General features: G+C 39.5%; 1 pseudogene; it reads left to right on the top strand.

Annotated features, from left to right (window-relative positions):
• The first annotated feature begins 1,276 nt into the window (after positions 1 to 1,276).
• On the top strand, positions 1,277 to 1,755 carry LOC129402056 (60S ribosomal protein L26-like; annotated as a pseudogene).
• Positions 1,756 to 18,120: the final 16,365 nt, after the last annotated feature.

Below are 18,120 nucleotides of genomic sequence, written 5' to 3' on the forward strand. Positions count from 1 at the left end.
TTTCATTGTTATCACTGTTATCACTGTCACCCCGTTGTTCATTGATTTTCTCGAGTGGGTGCCAGTTATATCTCCATTCGTCCCAGCCCTGAGATTTTAGCAGCCTCTCCTTTCTCATCTTTCCCAATGATTGGAGGCTCTTTCAGGGTCAGGGGAATGAGACCTATTATTGTTACTGTTTTTGGCATATCGAATACGCCACAGGGAGCTTGCCAGGCTCTTTCTTGCAGGCGGGATACTCTCTGTAGCTTGCAAAGATCTCTGAGAGGCGTGTGTGAGCACACACACACACACACACACACACGTATGTTTCCCCTTATGATGATGTGTCCAGGAATATGTTCACTCATGTGTGAGATTCTACTCGAGCATGTGGAAAGCAGCCTGGAGTGTGGTGGCTGTTGGGTAGTGAAGGTCGGCTGCCGGGGCTGGGTCCCTTGGGGTGGGGAGGGCTATTATATGTCCCGGGGGGCCTCTGAGTTCTCAAGTGAAAACAGCCTGGTGTGCATGAAGTCTGATGGCATGGTTATGGGGGGGGCCTCATTTTTATGCTCCCTTCCGGAAGAAGCAACCGTGAGTTCTGGAGGGTAGCTGATGAGGATGTATAGTAGAAGACTAATATCCATGGCCAGGGAAAACAGGGTTAGGTGGACCGGTCAATGGTTGGATCTAACCACAAGTGTGTGTGGGGCTGAGGGTGGGTAAGATAGAGAAGAGACCAGTATGACAATAATAGCTGGGAATGATCACGCTGAACAAGACCTGAGGGTTAAAAGCATGTAAAGGGATATTCTTGATAACCTTTCAGTATCAATATTGCAAACCACAATGCACAAAAGTGGGGGAAGAAAGAAAGAGAGAGGAGTAGAGAGAGAGAGGGAGAGAGAGAGAGAGAGAGAAGAAAAGCACCTGCCATAGAGGCAGGTAGGGTTGGGGGGTGGGGATGATGGGAGGGAACCTGGGGACACTGGTGCTGGGAAATGTACACTGGTGGAGGTATGGGTGTTGGAACATTGTATGACTGAAACCCAATCATGAACAGCTTTGCAATGCTCTAAAAAAAGGAAAAGAAAAATGTATAAATAGTTCACATTTATACAAAAATATCTCGGATTCCACAAGTTTAAAAATCATTCATTCCTTCATTTGTTTTTCCATATGAGAAAAACAGGTATGTGTTGTCCCAATTTTAGAGAAACATAAATAGTAGCTTAAGGGTAGTTGAGTCCTTGAAAAAAATTTACTCTTCTCTTCTGTGGCCATCACTGAAGTGGTAACAGCTAAAATGAAGTTCAATCCTGTGACTTCTAACCAGAGCAAGAACTGTAAGGAGCATTTCTACACACCTTCCCACAGTCACAGGAAGACTGTCTCCTTCTCTTTCCAAAGACTTGAGATAAAGTACAATGTGTTCCTCGGGTTGTGAGAGGCATCTACAAAGATCAGTGAATTGGCCTAGTAGTCCAAGTTTATGGTAAGAAAAATCCCATCTACATTGAACAAGCCCAGTGGAAGAAAGCAAGTAATACAACTGCCCATGTGGGCATTCATCCCAGTAAGGTGGTGATCACTAGACTAAAACTGGACAAAGACCACAAAAAGATCCTTGAACACAAAAACAAATCTCATCAAATAGGAAAAGAAAAGAGCAAACATAAGGAAGAAACAATAGAGAAGATGCAGGAATTTGGTTACCCTACATACAACTTGATTTCAAACTGTAAAAAGAAAAAAAAAGGAATTCACAAAAAATAGATGATGCAAAATGGAAAGTAGAATTTACCTGAGGTGTATCTGTAAAGACACAAAAGCCTAAGCCTTCTCTAAACGAATGGAATGAAACTGTCAAGGAAATGGGATGGTATCTCTAAACTCTGTAGTCTTTGAAATTCCACCAGATTTATGTTTGTTTGGGGGCCACATGACAGTGCTGGGGGCTACTCCTGACTCTCTGCTCTCAGGTCCTTTCTTGCTGTTTGAAAAACTTGATACCAGGGCTTAAAGCCAGGACACCCCAGCATATGAAGCACACACTCAGTCCATTGTGCTCTCTCTCGATCCTCACCGGCATTTTTAATAGATCACCAGAGTAGAAAAGCTCTGGGTTGGAACCCAGGTGTTCTGACATGCATTCACTGGCCACATTATATGCTGCTAATCAAAAAATAAAGTGGTCTAAATTGTATATGGTGTCGACAGTGTTTATTTCTGCTGTATGTCTTGGGAGGCATGGGATGAAAATTTGTACTTAGGTTTGGCTCTAATCGTATTTTAATAAACTCTCGAATACATTCTGGTGGTTTTGAAGGAACACGTAGGGTCACCAACATTTAAGTCACTTTCCCAACTGGATAAGCATTTAGTTTCCTCACACCTTGATAACTAATACAAGGATGACTGTGGAAGGACAGAGAGGTGGGCATGGTACATGGCAACAAACATGTTCCGTGTCTCTTAGATGACACAACAGAGTGATTCTTTACAAAATCCAATCCAAATGCTGCCACTCAAGTCTTCGAGGAAAGTTCTGAACCCTGGTTAACTCTCCCTTTTCTCATTTGCACAGAGGCGGGCTGACAGTAGCTTTAGTTGATCACTTAAAATATTGGATCCTGGAAACTAAATGATAAATGCATCTTCATGTCACTGTCACAGATGGCTGATTGGTGGGAAATGCACACCCCACAAGGACATTCTGAGGGATAAACAACAGCTCTTAGAAATATAAATAGCTCTCATAAAAAATGTTACCATGCACATGCTTTCTGCCAAGGTAAACTGTAATTTACACTTTTACCCTAGGCATAATTGTTGGTTTATCCCTTCTTTCTGTTCACACCCACCTATTCCTCCCTTGGGCCTAAAAGCCACAAGAGTTTTCACAAAAATAATCTTTAAAACATATATTCACCCTCTTTCTGACCCCTTAAACTAGCTCTTTATTACTCCAGGGCATTTTAAATTGTTCTAAATTTGTTTTGGAAGCTGTAGGTGTATTCTCCCCTCTTTGAATTCATAACCCCCATTAACTTTCGTGGGAATCAGTAACACACATATCAAAGTGAAGCCTGGCCCTCGTATGTTTAAATCATGATCAAAATATATTTATGATAAAAGTAAAAATAGGAACTGAAATCTGTGTAAACGTGTATTACAAAATGAGCCCATGTTGTGCTTAATTAAAGAAGTTTGCATCTCTGGGTAACTAAAATGGCATTCTAGCCCCCTGGCACTATTTCCAATATGTCCTTGGTCTCAAGTTATTTACTATAAAGTGTCCACATTATAAAATGAAATGTGTGTGAGAAACTTGTCCCTGTGTATCTTGTTCTATAAATACAGAAGAGCAAAGGCACTGTTCTGACCAATATTAAGTCACCTGTGGGTAGAATTTGATCTTACCAATTTATTGTCAGATTTTTAAATTATGTTACAACACTTGCAAAATTTGCATATATAACTTTGCCTACAAGGATGCCCATGAAAATTGGGTAATGGGCTTCCAAACAGACCAATTTCTTCTACAAATCCAGATCTGTGTAGTGCATAGCCTCTCTATGAACATTACTAGGAGGCAAATACAAACTTTACATACATATTTTGGTGCCCCTTTGAAATGTTTGCTTTGAAATACAGATATATCATACATGCAAATAAATACACTAATTCATCCATGCAGTTAATGATATGAAGTCAACTCTAAACCCCAGAGCAGTTAGAAATGCAATATTAAAATTCATTTCCATTTTACAAATAAACATTGTGCATTTCTCAGATAAAATATGAGAAAATATGAACTGAGGTGAGTTTTAAACAGGGTTTAAAATAAATGGATCTTTTCTAAAATATATGATCATTCTGAAGAGACCTGGTAAGGTATTTCTTAGTAGCACTAAAGTGGTATTTTGTCATTACCAGAGTAAATGATGCAATATTAAATAACACTTTTAAAGGCAAAACATTCAGGGCAGCTTTCAGAAGTACTCGAGGAATATACATGTAGAATATCAAAACAAAGAGAAATCCCCTCCCACTCCATTATATTCCTTGAAATTGGATTAAAATAGGCATTATAAAATTAGCACTTGTAACTTGTGAAATGCAGATATTTTAGAAATATCGATTTTAAGCTCAACTGACTTCCCTCCATAGGTTTGTTTGAATGCACAAGGAAGCTATTTGAAAACCCTGATGATCTTCACCTTTCCTCATTCTCTTGGATTTCTGCCTCACATCCTCTTTTGGAGCAGCAAAATGAGCTGCTTTTCTTCAAATGAGCTGAGCTATGCAGACTGAGTCCAGAGCATTTAATTAAAGTGGCTAAGCAGTGGCAACTGTTTTAAAAAGATTCAAGATGACTTTTCCTAAGACTTCTGCAATAACCACAATAATCCATACCATTTATGCAACCCCTACTAAAACACAAGAACTGTGGCAAGCCCCTTATGAACATATCTGCTAAACCTTGAAATACAAAATAGGTATTTCTCAAGATTAAAAGCAAACAGCAAAAGTAATATGTAGAGCATGAGCACTGGACCAGGATTCACCTTCAGAACCCTCAGCCTCTTTCTGCCTCCTGTGTCCTAATCTTGTAAACCTTACGGAGTCAATACATTCAGCTCCTGCTGTGCTTAGGAAAATCTCACAAAATGAGGCCATGAGAGCATAATCTTTTCCATTTAATTTTATGTGCTAATAGAACTTTGCATGAGATCCACCCTCTTAATAAAAATTTTAATGTGTAACACAATATTGTTGACTATAGGTATAATATTGCATAATATTGTACAGCAGATCTCTAGAATTTCTTCATCTTGTTTAACTGAACTTTACGACCATTGATTAGTAACTCTCCATTTCCCTCTTCTGCCAGTCCCTGGCAACCACCATTTCACTCTTCGATTATATAAATTTGACTCTTTTAGATGCCTTCAGTAAGTGGAATCATATACTGTTTGTCTTTCTCTGAACTGGCTTATTTAACTCACCAGAATATCCTCAAGATCATTCATGTTGTAGCAAACAGAAGAAATTCCTTCTTTCTCAAGGATGAATAAAATCTCACTGAATATGTTACAAAGTTCCCTCCTTCTGAGGACATCTTCCCCTTGCTCTCTGAACAGCTATTTGTAATGGTGATTTCTTTTTTTCTCTCTGGTTTGCCCCTTGTTCCTACCTTGGGTCATTATGAATGTTTTTCTTCTTTCAATAGAAAGTTTCTTCAATTCTCCATCTCACTCATCCAGTTTCTGCCAAGATACTAAGAGGGCATCAAAGGGGACCGAGTGATAGTACAGTGGGTCAGGTGCTTGCCTTGAATGTAACTGATCTGGGTTTAATTCCCAGCATCCCATGTAGTTCCTCAAGCCCTGCTGGGAGTGATTCCTGAATACAGAGCCAGAAGTAAGTTATAATTGCCAGGGGTGACCAAAAAATTAAAGGAAAGAAAGAAAAGAAAGAAAGAAAGAAAGAAAGAAAGAAAGAAAGAAAGAAAGAAAGAAAGAAAGAAAGAAAGAAAGAAAGAAAGAAAGAAAGAAAGAAAGAAAGAAAGTAAGGAAGGAAGGAAGGAGGGAGGGAGGGAGGGAGGGAGGGAGGGAGGGAGGGAGGGAGGGAGAGAGAGAGAAAGAAAGAAAGAAAGAAAGAAAGAAAGAAAGAAAGAAAGAAAGAAAGAAAGAAAGAAAGAAAGAAAGAAAGAAAGAAAGAAAGAAAGAAAGAAAGAAAGATTTGTACTGTGATTGTGAAACTAGATTAAGTGAATGAATGAATATATTTAAATACAACCATCATCTCGGATCACCTTTGGGATCATCTTAATAAAATAATTAGTAAAAAAGACTATCACTATAAATTTCTGTTAAAAAAACACACAGAGAACACAAGATTATGTGTATACCAAACTGATACTGTGAAAAGTGGAGAAATGAGTCATTAACTCAGAGAAAAATACACTTGCATAAAAATCAAGTCAACAAATACTCTTCAGACTTTGTGTTTTAGTGCAGGCATAGACTATTATTTATGTCTATAAGTTCTCTTAGAGTCTGTCACAATCACTAAGCTTGAATTAATGACATCTATAAGGTTCCTCTCTCTTGGAATCCACTATGAGAGAACAAGTGATTCCCTTATTGTAGAAGCACTAACAGACTTTATATAAATTACAGCTGTCAGCTTTTGTGATTCTGTGGGAACTTCCTTCCAACAAAAGTATTAGCCGAGAGAAGAGTGGCTCATGTTAAATCCAAAGGCATGCAATATCCATTCTATAGCAGGGGTGCATTTTATTCTATGACTTAAGTAAAGACATTTCTAAAATCATATATCCTGGGATAACAAGATTCAAAACAGAGCTCAAGGTTATTGGAACACATGGAATTCAAGCTTGAAAAGAATTTAACTGGTTTTAAGTTATTTGAAGATCATATGAAAGTAAGGCATTTCCTTCTAGCTTCGGTTTAATACCTACTATCACTGTGGGGTTACAAGAAGCTAGCACAAAAATCTTTCTACTAGATGATTCATATTCTCACATAGAAAGTTGCCTAAATTCTATGTTCACTAAAGGAAAGACTATGACTAAAAGATATTTAGTTATTCATTACTTCATGTGTAACAAAAATCCCAAAGAATTTCCAAAGTTATAATAAATTAAAGCTGTATGTAATACAGCCCCTCTCAGAATGATAAAAAAATCTATGAGTATAATATAGATGTAATTACTTTTGCAACTTGCAAATTATTAGAATGGCGTATCTAGTCCTATGTACTTATTCTGAAAACTTTTAAAATAAAAGTCATTCAAAATGTTTAACTCAAAGAAGTAGTTACTTAAAATAATTTTCATGTTAAAAGGTCACTGAAGTTCTGATTTATATAAAAACTGCAAGAATATTTTTAACTGTAAACAAATACTTTAAATATACATCATGTTCTATTGTATTTTCACATCTGATGAATTTAAATACCATTAAAGTGATTTTAATATGAATACTGAAATGTTTCCTAATAATGTAATGTAATAGAGGGAAGCAGATAAGTTAAATGAGTCAGAAAGAGAGGGACAGTCATAGAGGGACTGCACTCATTTGTGGAGTGTAGGGTAGCATCACATGAGGCTGACACCCAAGGATGGTAGATACAAGAGTCAGGGGGATTGCTCCATAGCTGGAAGACTGCTTCATGAGCAGAGGGGAGAAGGCAGATGGAATAGAGAAGGGATCACTAAGAAAATGAAGGCTGGAGGAACCATTTGGGATGGGAGATGCATGCCAAAAGTAGATAATGGACCAAACATGATGACTTCTTGTGTTGTGTTGCAAGCTATAATGCCCAAAAGTAGAGAGAGAGTATGGGTAATATTGTCTGCCTTAGAGGCAGGGGGAGGGTGGGAAAGGGGGGCATACCTGGGGCATTGGTGGTGGGGAATGTGCACTGGTGGAGAGGTGGGTGTTTGATCGTTGTGAGATTGTAACCCAAACATGAAAGCTTGTAACTATCTCACAGTGATTCAATAAAATTTAAAAAATTAAAAATAAATAAAATAAAATAAGAGGCAAGCAGATGATTCAATAGTAGAACATAGCAAGTATGAATTTTATACCATTTCTTTCATTTCATTTTCTTTGGGGGGGGCACACCCAGCAGTACTCAGCGCTTACTCCTGGCTCTGTGCTTATGTATCACTTCTCGAAGGGCTCAGAGGACCATGTGCAGTACGGGGGAGACTGAACCAGGTCAGCCACGTGCAAGGCAAGCACCTTACCTACTGTAATATCTCTCTGGCCCTGAACTTCCTATTCTTTAAGTCACTCACGTGAAAGTGATTTTCTTTGCATTTAATGTTAAGGCATTTTCTCCTTATTAAAAATATAGCTCGTCACTGAAGGTCATGAGAATGTCAGAAATTTAGATAATACCTCTGACCCCATTGACTAAAGTACTTTTTAAAATGTTGGTGTTTATTATATCCCAGAGAAAAATTATATTCCAGGCTTGCTCATTGCCTGCTCTCAACTTTTGTTCAGTGAGCACTCTCCAGCTAGAATCTCCTGGATATGTCTCAAAGATCCAATCCTTCTCTCCCTTTCTGCAGTGTCAACAAAAATTGCAAAACCTTATCTCCTGGTTTAATTTCTAAAAATTTACCAAAGACATCTTGGTAATTTTTCCTCTGGAACATAGGCCAATAAACTAGCTTCTCTCTAAAATGCACTTTTTACTGTGTTTAAAAATGTTGCGTGCTCTCACATTAACGGTTTTACTGTTCAGCCAGACACAGTGTTACCAAGAAAGCTGCTTTTGCTCTTTATAGCAAGTCTTGAATGCAGGGCAATTTGCATAGATTAAGGAAACCTAGATCTACATACTTGTAAAAAGACAATACAGGGGCAACTCTAATTTTAGTATTGCCACTTTCAAAAGGACTCAGGAGTGTATCCTATTAAAACAGTATTTAGACTAAATTCAAATATTTCCTGTCCATGCTATGAGTGGAAAGACACCTATCTCTGTCCCAAGTATTACTTGTTTAAAAAGTAGACACATCACAACAAGCAAAAGGTCTTTTATAAAGACTAAAGATAAAAAAATATATATATTATTACCTTAGTCCAAATCACCCTAGACTTTAAAAGAAATTTTGCAGGGAGAGATGAAATATATTTCAGATTTTATACAGGGAAAACGAATTTTGCTTATCTAATTTTTTGTCATCAAAGTATTATATTTTTAACTAAGCATTTAAAAAACCTATTTAAAATCAAAGAAGCAATCACCAGGTATGTAACCCTGGGTTCAAGTCTTGGCGCCAAATAAAAATAAAACTTAGAGAGCTAGGGAGAGTATAAGGGAGCATGTACAGCAGGATTGCCCCTTGTATGTGCATGAGCCCAAGCCGGCTCCATCCCCAGCATCACATATGACCCCCCTGAACCTTCCAGTGATCTCTGAACACACAGCCTGGAGTAAGCCCTGAACACCCACCTACACACAGACAGAAACAATAAAGTAAAAACTAAAGAAGCTGTTTCTATAGTGGTCAAACATATGAACTGTGGGATTAGATAGCCTCTGCCACTTTATAGCTGTGTGACCACGGCTATGTTACTTAAATTCTTTATATTCCATTTTCTCATCAGCAAAAAATTCAGATAAGAAGAATGCCTGCCCTGTCCAGAGAGTTAAATTAAATAACATACAAAATACAATTCAAGCATCAATAACAATATACAGCAAGTGTTATGTGTTTATTGTCACTGGTTCATGACTATAGATAAAAAGACCTTCAGAAAATAGTGATTGGTTAACAAGAAGTGACCTTTATCCACTGGTCACAGTTCTACTGTTAGAGATTTTTTAAGATAATAAATTAGGAGACAGATCATGTCTGCTACATGGACTGTAGTTTCAAACTGGCTATCAAGAAGCCCAATTCAATCTTGTTCTGCCATGTGTTAGATGGGACAAGCTACATGAGTCTCTAGATCTAGGCTTCCTGTTCTGAAAAGACTTCTGAGAGAAAATGATACTTGCTAAGCATTTATGATATAGTAGAAGCATGATAAATATTACCTGTTTTTATTAGGTTACAATGAAGCTCATTACAGATGGCATGGTCTATGATCTATGAATAGATATTATCTAGCTTATCATGAAAACTGTACCAAGTGGAAGAAACCAAGTAACATACAGACCCAAACTGCTACACACAGCACATATCAAATTGCAAGCACATCTTATGTCAGTTTCATGGTATTCTGGCAGAAAAGCAAGTAGCTATAGTTGCTTTTCATATAATAAATCCAAAATTATTTCACAGTGGAAAGGGGAAATGAGTGAATAACATGAAACAGTTCAAGATGTAAATATTTCCTTTCACTGTGACCAAGTTCCTAGCCTTCACAATTTTCTGTAAAGTGATGGTGGGGAGGGGAGAACATTCCAAATGGTTTAGCTAGTTCTCCCCGTCACCTCCGCCCCCTGTCCCCAACTTGCTGTAGCTTGAGAGATCTCCATAGCCTGGGCCACAGTTGGGTCGCATGATGGAATGAACTCTCTAATCTCCCTGAGACCTAACAGGAACAGGAGAACTAGACCAGAAACTTTGAAGCCCCGTCTGGAGGCTCTATTGTTGGTCCCCTGCTGCTGTTCTGCTTGTGATACTGCGTGCCATGAGCACCACAACTAACAAGTGCCACAGCCAGAATGTGCAGCCTGAGCACCTGAGCCCTTCAGCTATTCCCGCCTAGCCCCTCCCATAAGTCTCAGGCCTCAGTTAAGGTGTGTGCCTGGATGAGAACACATGCAAATTCTGCAGCCACAGGCGTGCAGACCTTGATAAGCACATTGGGCCAGTGTGCGAGCACCACAATTTGAAGGGGAATCCCTCTAGAGCTCCACAGCTGAAAATGGGTGATTGTCACGGCCAGATGCATGGGTCAACCCTTGGTCATGACAATAACATCAACAACAATAAGATTCAGGGGAGGAAGAAATCAGAAAGAGAGGGACTCAGAGTGACTTGTGTCATTTATGGGATATTACATAATATGAGAAGAGAACAGAACCTTAAGGACTAAGCTTCCCAAGGGACAGGGGAGAGGTGGACAGGAGGGGACCAAGACAAGTGGAGAGAAGTGAACACTTTGGTGGAAGGTGTGATATTGGAACATCAAATGCATGAAACCCTGTTATCAAAAGTATTGAAAATCACAGTACCTGAAATTTTTGAATAATTTTTTTAAGGAGCCAGAGCAATAGTACAGCTGGTAAGGGCACTTACCTTGCATGTAATTCATCCAGATTCAATCCCCAACATCCCATATGGTCCCCTAAGCACCGAGTAATTCCTGAGTTCAGAGGCAGGATTAAACCCTGAACATCACTGGGTGTGGCCCCAAAACCAAAAAATAATGATAATTTTTTTAAAAGTTTTAACAAAATTGCACTCCGATGGAAAAACTATCAGACACATCCTCAGAAAATTTCTGAATATATTTCAACCAACAGTTCTCACTGATGTGTTCTTAAGACATAATTCATTTCCTCTGAAAATGCATTTGACTTTGTCAATAAATAGCAAAATAGTACGCCCATCCTTCTTTTGCCCATCCCATCCCCTTCCTTCTGTCTGTTGACAGTGTAGTTGCGATGACTGGGGGCATATAGCATTGTCTGTGGGGTGCACGCTTCTTACTCTGGTCCTCACACTGCCCTTTCATTCACACATTCCTGTCGAGAATTCCTCCCCAGAGGAGCACTCCTACTCTAGTGCTAACACTTCTTTTCCAGTATGGTGTTCACATCCACTTGGCCACTGGGACGCTGCAAATCATTTGAATTGTAGATATCAAACTGTAGAGTGGCTAGGCATCACCAACAGGGCTGGCAGGATTCCACCTATTGGAAGTTGTGGCCCTGGGGCTTGAACTCACAGCCTCACACTTGCCAGAAAAGTACCCAACCATTGAGCACTCTTCCAGACCCCTGCAACATATTTTCATGTTGGTTTCTTTCTTTAATTTTGGTGGCATCAGAAATCAAATCCAAGGCTTCATGCATGCAAGACAGGTTTTCTACCATTGAACCACATCCCTGGCCATGGGTTGTTTTTTTTCAACTATCATAATAATTATTAAAATTTTTTTTCTTTATTTTGGGCCATAGCTGGCGGTGTTTGGGGTCTACTCCTTGTTCTTTGCTTACAACCCTTTTCTCCCAGTGGTGATTCCTGAGTGCAGAGCCAGGAGTGATTCATGAGTGCAGAGCCAGGAGTAATCCCTGAGCATTGCCAGGTGTGACCCAAAAATAAAAAAAAAATTCCATAGGATTCAATTCTTATAAATTGCCATTGTACCTCCTATGTACTAGCTTCTTGCTTTTAATCATACTTTACACTTTGATCCCAAGGACATTTTATGTGTTCATATTTTCTTCTCCAGCATGACTACAAGTGTCTTACTTTTCAACCTAGAACAACATGGACCTAATATTTACTGAAAAAAGAAAGGGAAGAAAGGAAGGAGGAACAAGAAACACATGAAAGAAGGGAAGAAATGAAGGAGTCAAGTCAAACTGAAACAAAATGATGATGAGGTGATAGGTAAAGGGCAGGGGCGAAGCAGACTGACATTTTTGCACAGTGGACCAGGACAAAAGAAAAATTATGCTTGGATAACTGTGACTATGAAATGTAGGTCAAGGTAAAGGCTTAAAACCTTTTCTATTTTTCCTATGAATGAAGGGCAATAAAACAGAAACAGCTGCCTTATGGGAACCTGGCTAATATGTGCTGACATCACATCTTCTCATCACATGCTTCTACAAGTGAAGAGAAAGCCATCGAGTGGGAACTATCAATATATTTCCATATATATTTTGCATATATACTAGACTGAAAGAGACTGAATTTGTGCTAAGGAGAAGTTACTAACAAAGTCTCCCATTTGGGATGTGGTGAGCGGTTATAATTGATGACAGTTTTCTCACTGTAGTAATGAGAACAAGGTAGAGTTTTACCATTTCCCACTCCTCTCTTTATCACTAAAATAGATCCAGGGTGTGCCATTTTCCCTTCTTATTAGTCTCTGTCAAAAGGATAAGGCATCAGAATGTTAATGCCTGAAAGAACCTGAGGAAAACAAAGTTTTATAGTTTTGAGTCTCTGCTGTGTAACAGGGTGGCTATCTGAGAAAAAGATTTTAAGTACTTCTTCAGAGATTTTATCCCATTTAAGATTTTTTAACAAAACATTAAGAACAAGTAACTTATTTCTAAAAGGGATCAAATGATAAATGTTAAAATATTGCAATTCTTCAATAATTACTCTTGAATTTCTTTCACTTTATAAGAAAGGTTCTTCAGTAGTAATCTGAGCCAGATAAATTTCCCTTGCAATTCTGTAATTGAACTGGAACGATAGCACAGCAGATAGGGTATTTGCCTTTCCCACAACCGACCCAAGTTCGATTCCTCCGTCCCTCTCAAAGAGCCTGGCAAGCTACCGAGAGTATCCCACTCACACGGTTGAGCCTGGCAAGCTACCCATGGCGTATTCAATATGCCAAAAACAGTAACAAGTCTCACAATGGAGACTTTACTGGTGCCCACTTGAGCAAATCGATGAACAACGGGGACGACAGTGCTTCAGTGCTCTAGTGCAATGCTGTAATAGGCCACCAATTGTATGAAGTAAAAAGGGAACATGGCTGGATCCCATTTTATAGCAGGTCTAAATTAAGGTAAAAATAAATTTCAATCAAGTCAGCTTGTCTCGAAATCATCTTGGTTACTCAGATTAATTAAGTTGAAGCACAGTAGAAGCAAGAGGTTTCTTTTGCTCCCCTGGGATTCCTTTGTTTATATGCCAAATTCATGAAGTCTTTACAATTTATCTCCTGGAGCAGCACTTTGAAATATTTAATACCATATTAGAACAGTGCCAGAAGCTCTGATTTGAGTCCAGTTTAGAGTCCAAGCAGTCTTCCCTTACCTGTCTGTGATTGTGGGAGGTTGATTAATCTCTCTGAGTCTCCGCTTTCTGATTTACAAAATAGGAATAATAATGGATTTAAGGGATGTCTTTAAATAGATTATCTTAGAAAGCACTGTGTAAAGTTGGCTGCATTTATTCTCCAAGGGTGATGATCGTAGCAGCAGTATCAGCATCCTCTGGGAACTTGTTGGAAATGACACTTCTTAGGTCTCACCTCAGATCTGATGAATCAGAAACGCTAAGATTGGAGCCACATAACTTCTGCTTTAACAAATCAACTGCAACCAATGATTTGAAGGGGTTCTGGCATTTGAGAAGCAGTTCTGGTGCATTTTCCTTTACTAGCTTAAGCAAGGGTCTTTATTTGGGGGGGAGAGGGATGAGTGTTTCTCAAGAAGTGCTCACGGATCAGGGGGCCACTCCCAGTAATATTTGACCCAGTTATGCGGACCTAATAGTCAGTCCTAGGGCCCTAGCAATGCAGTGCTAAGGGGCAAGGGCTAAGTGGAGGGTGGTGTGGTGTGTGTGCAAGGTCATGGTCTATGCAGTGCTGGGGACCTAACTTGGCGACTGGTGCATGCTCAGAATGCTCTCCAGTCCTTTGAGCTATTGCATTGGCTCTAGCAAGAATCTTAATGACCAAACTCAGCACTTCTGTTTTCTCATCCATAATAAAGGTCTTCATGTTTTGCTCCCAAACATGTTGTAAAAATTACTTAAGTAAGCACTTGTGAAGTACTGAGAATAGTACCAGGCAAGTGTAAACATAATTTAAGAGAATTGTTCTCTAACAGATACAGAATGATTGTCTTATGTGAGATCTTCAGAAACAAGCTAAGGGAATCACCAATGGCAAAGGCAATGGTACAGTGAACTGGTCTACAGAATTGAGCTTACCATTGCTGGAGGATCAGGAATAAAGGATGGTGGTGAGGGTAATCCAAACACAAAGGTGGAGGGAAACAAACACTCTGGTGCAGAAAGTGCTGCTGGAACATTTGTAAGCAGGAAACCCTATCATGAACAGTACTGGAAATCATGGTGTCTCCGATTTTTTTTTAATAATTTTAAATTATCTTCTAATCCAAGCAATGCTCCAGATCCAGGGAATACTGAGGTGAACCAAATCGAAAGGGTTCCTGTGCTCATGAAAAAGATTTATTTTAGGGGCTGGAGCAATAGTACAGCAGGTAGGGCATTTGCCTTGCACGCGGCCGACCCGGGTTCGATTCCCAGCATCCCATATGGTCCCTTGAGCACCGCCAGGGGTAATTCCTGAGTGCAGAGCCAGCAGAGCCAGGAGTAACCCCTGTGCATCATCGGGTGTGACCCAAAAAGCAAAAAAAAAAGATTGATTTTAGCAGAGTAAACCAATAAATGAGTATCTCAAAATGTGACCAGATCAAGGCTATAAATTTTGTGTTGATAAGGACTGAGTTGGGTGAGGAGGTGGGAGGTGCGGGTAAAGCAGTTTCTTAGCATGAGAACAAAGCCCCCTTTGAGGACATGACATCGAAGCTGAGGCTAAATTGAGGAGAAAGAGCCAGGCTCACGGACATCTGGGAAAGGACTTCTAGAGGTCCACAAGCACTGAGACATTAATGAGTTGCCTAGTAAAAGCCACAGAAAGAATGGCATCTGGAACAGGAGGAAGCAGCAAGCAGAGGCTGAGATGCTCTGAAACATGGCAACGATTGCACCAACTAGGAAAATCTCTCTCCATCCCTGGCCTTCAGGATTCCTCAGGAAGGGACAGCTGTCCACTCTCAAATGGTATCTACTTATCACCAGAACCATCTGTAAAACAGGCCTGAGTCTTTTGTTCCTGTCAAGAGACCCTAGGGAAGTCCTCAGGAGACAGACGGCAGCTGACCAGCAGTGGAGACCGCAGACACTTAGTCCCCTTCTTCCTGTCACTTACTTGCGCCCTCAGGGCCTGTCTGGGGTTAATCACATAAGTCCTCTTTTTTTAATGAATGATGGAGTGCTATTGTGCATCCCCAACTTTATGGCTTGCTGGGTCAGATGATGCCTTGTTCACTGTGAGGTCAGGTCACACGTCATTTGGTGGTCCATAGTCAAGCATTCAGTGTCTCCTAAAATCTAGGAGAGAAACACAAATTCTCTAGAAGAGTTTGTCTTCAGAAGATGGCAGGCCCTTGTTTAAAAAAATCCCAAAGTACAGTGGGTAGGGCGTTTGCCTTGCACGCGGCCAACCCGGGTTCGATTCCCAGCATCCCATATGGTCCTCTGAGCACTGTCAGGGGTGATTCCTGAGTACAGAACCAGGAATAACCCATGTGCATTGCCAGTTGTTACTGAGATTCACCAATCAGGGCCAACCAAAAACTCCAGACAGCATCTCTCTGTCACTGACCCTTCAAGCACCACTGGATCTGCTGGTCTTGACCCATGAAGCAGAGTGATGGGCACAGCAGCCTGAGTCTTCTGTTGTTCGGGGCCCCACTTAAACCAGCAGCTTTTTAGCTATCTCCAAAATAGGCTTTATCCACAACACTTCAACTCATTTCTAAACAACCAGATTGGAAACTGTTGTTTCCAAAATCCAAAGAGGCCCAATAAGTGTTACTTGGTTACAGTAGGAGCTTGAGTAATAGCCCATTCTTTACCTTGGCACATCCAAATACAGTATTTTAGCCATATACCAAATAATCAATAGCTCTGGAAATAAGCCATGCTACTTACCATAATCTTTTTATGTATGCCATTTTCCCCAAATTGGCCTTCACAGTCCAAGTCCTCTCTGGAATGTTCCTTTAATATGCATCTCTAGGCTTCTGGTGCCTTCTAAGAGTGAAGAGTAGCTAAACCCTATCCTTCTTCTTTTTCTTAATTTTATATTTATTGCTTGAAATACTGTGAGTTATAATATTTCTAATAGTGATTCCATGTGTACACAGTTCCAACACCATATCCATTACCAGAGTACCCACTTCCTTCCCCCAGGAACTGAAGATCTCTCCTTTTCAACCACCCTCCCCCTCACCCCAACTTAGGTCTGTGGATCACTTCTCAAGTTCTGTTGCCTTTGGTTCTTTGCTGCTGCCTTGCTAAGTATCTTCCTATCTCATATATAAAAGAAATCCTTCTGTGTCTATCTCGTTCCTTCTGACACTCAGCATGATATTCTCCAATTCCATCCATATTGCAGCAAAGTACATGATATTTTTTCTTTCTTAAGAGCAACATAGTACTCCATGGTGTGTATAAACAACTTTTTGATCTACTCATCTGTAGTTGGGCACTTAGGTTGTTTCCATATCTTTTCTATTTTACAAAGAACTTCGATGAAGACAGGCATGTATATATCCTCCCAACTGTGTTTCGAGGGTAGCTGTCAAGAAATGGTATCCTGGGTCATATGGGATTCTATTCCTTTTTTTGTGAGGTCTCAATATTGCTTTCCGTAGATGCCATTCTCACCAACAGTGAATGATGATCCTATCTCACTATAACCCCACCAACACTGTCTTTTCCAGACATTTTGATATATGCCATTTTCACTGACATTAGATGATATTTCAATGCCGTTTTGATTTGCCTAAGAGACATGAGCAATTTTTTTAATATGCCCATTTGCCATCTGTATCTCTACTTTGGGGTAGTTTCTGTAATCTGTGCCCTCATTTTGGATTGGGTTGTTGGACTTTTTGTCATTGAGCACTGTTAGTCCCTTATCTGATGTGTTAAGTGCAAAATTCTCCCATTCAGAAGAGGTTTGTTGGTTTTAAATGTTTGAGTGTCTTTTGTTGTATCACTTGTATCACTTGTCATCCCATTGCTCATCGATTTGCTCGAGCGGGCACCAGTAACGTCTCCATTCATCCCTTTCACATGCTAGTGTAGCTCAATGACATCTGCTCATTCCAGGAACATGAAGAGCCTCAAACCATTTGTTCAGGGTTTTGACGAAGAAGTCTGACCATCTCATATGTGGACAGTCAGGTGTTCTTTTGATGTCCTGTGGAATCTAGTCCATAATCCACTTGCTGTATGTAACTTTTTAATTTGATATGATCCTATTTGTTTATTTTGAGTTTTTATCTTTGCTTCTGTATCATATCATTGAAGACATCTCTGATGTTCTTTGTTCTTTTCAATGTATTGTACATATATCATATATGCTATAATATCTGTACTAGTCATAAAACTTAACCAGTGGATAGCAGTTTTTATCTCTTAATTACAGTATCTAGAACAGTACATGGTGGTACTTAATAGATATTTTTTCAGAGATTTATGTTCCAAAATTGAACAAAATAAAGCTCATTAACACCCAGGAACTTACATTCTTCTTCGGATAGGGAGTGAAAACAAAAGAAATTTTAACTCAGTAAATACAGCTTCTAGCATCTAGTTGGGATGTGATAAATGTCATGAAAAGTAAAGTGAAGTAAAGAAAAGAAAGGACTGCCTTAGTAAGATGCAGTATTGAATCATAGGTATATTACTTATCATTTACCAGGTTAAGATTTAGTCACAAATAGCACCAAATCTCAGTACTTAAAACAACCAATGTTTATTTCTAGCTCATGTGACATAATTATAATAGGTTGGTAAGAATTCTGCCCAAGATCTGCACTCAGAGATCCAGACTGATAGAG

This window comes from Sorex araneus, chromosome 1, assembly GCF_027595985.1.
Source record: "Sorex araneus isolate mSorAra2 chromosome 1, mSorAra2.pri, whole genome shotgun sequence".
NCBI classification, from domain to species: Eukaryota; Metazoa; Chordata; class Mammalia; order Eulipotyphla; family Soricidae; genus Sorex; species Sorex araneus.